This window comes from Thunnus maccoyii, chromosome 4 (assembly GCF_910596095.1).
Source record: "Thunnus maccoyii chromosome 4, fThuMac1.1, whole genome shotgun sequence".
NCBI classification, from domain to species: Eukaryota; Metazoa; Chordata; class Actinopteri; order Scombriformes; family Scombridae; genus Thunnus; species Thunnus maccoyii.
In genome coordinates this window covers 34,806,590-34,810,489 of record NC_056536.1, presented here as the reverse complement: position 1 = coordinate 34,810,489, position 3,900 = coordinate 34,806,590, and the positions used below count along the sequence as shown (strand labels likewise).

The 3,900-nt window shown below is 37.0% G+C and overlaps 1 protein-coding gene across 1 annotated transcript in view; it reads left to right on the top strand.

The window, feature by feature from the left end:
- The first annotated feature begins 3,626 nt into the window (after positions 1-3,626).
- The window catches only part of zgc:86609 (ER membrane protein complex subunit 3-like), a 7,686-nt gene continuing 7,412 nt past the window's right edge, over positions 3,627-3,900 (top strand). The window contains exon 1 of the mRNA XM_042407908.1: positions 3,627-3,734. The gene's annotated coding sequence lies outside the window, so the exon portion shown is untranslated. The remainder of the gene's footprint in view (positions 3,735-3,900) is intronic.

The following is a 3,900-nucleotide window of genomic DNA, read 5'->3' as shown; positions in this document are numbered from 1 at the left end:
CCATGTTAGCTCGCTGACCCCATCTGAACTTCACATACTCCAGGTACCCGCGTGCACACACACACACACACAAAAATATATATACACACATGCAGTGTGCACAACATGACACCAGGGGCCTGCGCTCCGAAGCAGGTTCAACATATCCAGTTGGATGATGAAGAAACCATCTGAATGTCACATAACAAACTTAATATTTCTGCTACTGAAGCAGAGAGTGTAAAAGTAGTTAATGACTGATGAGTCTATCTGATCCTAATGTTGCTTTATAATCATGACGCCAATAAACAATGTATGGATTTATTTTTATAATATTTTATCGTATATTATATATATATTTTATATTTCATTTTTATTTCCATTTTTTATTTGTTGTCTCATGTTATTCTGACTGCAGTGATGAATCAGAGTGTAAAATCATCCTCACTGTCAGCTTCACTCTGGGGAGAAAATCAACTTCGATCTCTCCATTTGTTAGAAGCTTTGTTTTAAAACCAGCGTGGAAATAGAAACATGGACAAATAAAATGTTTCTACTGAGCTATAACAATATTTACACCTGAGTTACACCTGAAGTTACCTCGATAACCTCAAATCCTGCTTCCTAGTACAGACCTCGGGCCTGTAGCATCTATAGGAACAATATCCAGTTTCCTTTTTGTACAAGTTTTTGTAAACAATAATTACATTTTTTGTCCAATAATTGCAGTTATTCTCCTCAATGCCAGCATTCCAGACAGACTGATGAGCAGCAATGACACTCAACTTAACTATAAACTTTATCAAAAAGGAAAGTTCTAAGCCTACTCTTAATGTAGAGATCCCCAAAATCATCTCTGGATGTCCCTGCAGGATCCTGAACCCCAGGATTGTCTGATGATGATTAAACACTTTGGTGCTGCTTAGAGCTGCTATACTGCCTCCTTGTGGCAGCTCTGAAGAATTACACAACTAGAGCTTTAACGCTGAACACATACTGATACTGTGTAGATAACATGTTCATGTCATGTTTAGCATGTACAATTAATGTATTTAATTTTGATGGACTTGTGTGTTTGTTTATACTGTTCCCATATAGTCCCATACATATCTTACTGTGAGGAAGTATGGGGAAATTCATATAAAACTAATACTAATGCAATAGTCCTACTTCAAAGCAGAGACATAAGAGTTGTAAACAAAACTACTGATAGAAAGCCAACAATCTCACTGTTTATTGAATTAAAGGCTCTAAAATTTAAAGACTTGGTCAACTTTAAATAGTTCAAATGATATATAGAGACAAAAAATCTGTTATTCCAAAACATGTAAAAACTGATTGTATTTCAGTCAAAGGTGTGAATTTATAGAACAGCTGCAGTGAGGAACTGAAAACACGTAGAACACTTACAGTTTTTGGCTGGACTGCAACAGCGAGGCCAGTCCTGCTTTGAACTTTAATAAGTCAAAACCACTCAGACTGCAGACAGAGCCTTGTACTCTCTCTGACTGATTTCTACAAATATAAATATGTTATGTAGCCTAATCTTTAACTAGAACACCTTCACTTTCTGTCGGATGGATTGTAAGCTATAGAAGTGCTTAAACTGTGAGTCACTAACATTGTCTGTGGGAAAATGGGAATAAATAGTTCTTCCAACTTTACAGCATTGCTGACAACTATGGCTCCATCTAGTGGATAAAATCTGAAATAGAAGCTCCCCCTGAAACATTGATAAATTAGGACCTGGACCTTTTAATTTTGACTTAGCCTATATAAAACATTCTGATTTACCTATTATTAAGCAGCACAAACAGAATGAACTGTGGGGTCTATATATTTAAATATTTCAGTGAGTTTGTTTTTACATCTATTCATGTTAATGTTTTGAGTATCGCAACACCTTCTAAAACATGACTGATAATTCTAGGAATATTACTGACCAGCCCACAGGCCATGAGATGATGCTATATTATTGTTGAAGATATTGATTTGTTTATTTATAATTTGTGTAATGCTGATTTTCTGTTGTATATACCGTGAGTTTTGTGATCCGTTGCACCCCTAGTGTTAACATGTCAGCTTTGTACACTATATTTTGTATGTCTTTCACATAGATAAGAGTGTGTAAGTCATGTATTTGATACATGCATTAATACCTTCTGATGTGAACCTACACTTTTAGATCTATGAATGTTTTTAGAGTTCAGTCTTTCTAGTATTCAGCACTGATCTGTTCCTGTATCACATTATAAGCTTTGTACTATTTCTGTATACTAAGAAAATACATAGGAAACACGTGTAAATCATGTGATATCGTGTCTGTTTTTGATGAGAACATAAATCTGTTGTCACAATAGAACGATACTATAAATTTAAATTTCACTTTGTTGGTAAAATCACACATCTGAATCAGTCCATGGCTAAAATGAGCTCTTCTTTGTTTAGAAACAATATGTATATGCTAAATGTCTTTAAAGAAGCAGCCTTTACACCACTCAGGGGTTTTTGTTTTTAAAAGCAAATTGTTTTATTGGCATATAAAATTGCCCCCCACCCCTCTGATTTCATCAGGTGGGGGACAATGATATAGTTTGATGCGGTATGTTGGTTTTCCTCCTGTCGTCCCCAATTTTCTGAGTCACCAGCTGCCACTGGTGTGGGGGTTGAATGCAGCTCATTTTTGTAGGATGCAGCAGAAAGGTCTATATACATACAGTACATTATATACAAACTTTGTATGAAGTTTGGTCTTATTATCATTTATTTTACAATAATTATAGGTCATATATTTATAATTCAGTAGTGGGGATGACCTATGAGGGGAAGGGAAAAATGGAGTGAGAGTGACAGTTTAGTGATAAAGTGCTGCAGAAAAATACCATCAAAACTAAAATTTGTAGCTCTGTACTGCAGTTTTTCCTTTATTAGGACCCGAGCACCTAGTGGTTCACTCACACTCTCCATTCAAATATATGAGTATTTTTCTGTGTCCAGCTGCAGTTACTTATTGTCTCTACACACCTGACAGTACACATGTCAATCAAGCTTTGACCAGGTCATGTGGGTTAAAAGTCTTTACTTTTCTAAAAATAGACTTGATGAAAATTAGGAAAATAATTTGTTTTACACACAAACTCATCAAAAGTTTTCAATTTACTAATTGAAATTCAAGTGAATGGACCCAAAACTTGCATAATTTTGATGCCACAGGTGTGAGTAAGACAGACATGTCTCACCCTGCAGAAAACTCTCATCCTCACACCGTTGAGATGTGATGTTTCACCATGACAGAGGAAGTTGCTATAACTTTATTGTAAATGCTCCAGTCTGCACCAAACTTTACATGTTTGATAAGAGTCCCGGCCTGAACACGTCTACATGACAATATTCCATCAGTGATGTAAACTGGCTGAATAGCGCCCCTACAACATTTCAGTGAAGTAGCCCCAGCAGCAGGAAAAACAGTGGACAAAGGAAGTGATGTTTATCTCCTTCTTGCACTGTCTGAAAACAGCCGGGTCTGAAAACATCTACATGCCCGCGACAGAAGACCTTCGACTGCGCCGCGGCCTGACGTGCGCAGAGGCGCGAGGGCCCGTTCATCGCTGCTTGCAGCTTTAATTTACGCTCTTACTTCATTATATTCTATCACATGTTGGGCATTTCCGCTCCAACCGGAAGTATTTCTTCGTCTCTTGTTAACCTGCGGAGCGCGTCTGTCGCGTTGCTAATTCTGAAAGTTGATAAATGTGGTAAGTGACGTTCACTTCAAACGTAGAGTTTAGAGTATTTTCAGCAGCTGACAATATGTCAAAGTCTGTAGAACAAACGGTTCTATTGTTATTCAAATAAACAGTTTGCTAAACAGTTAAGTTAGCCTGCTAGCATGTTCAGCCAACTTTGTATTCAGAGAAGCGG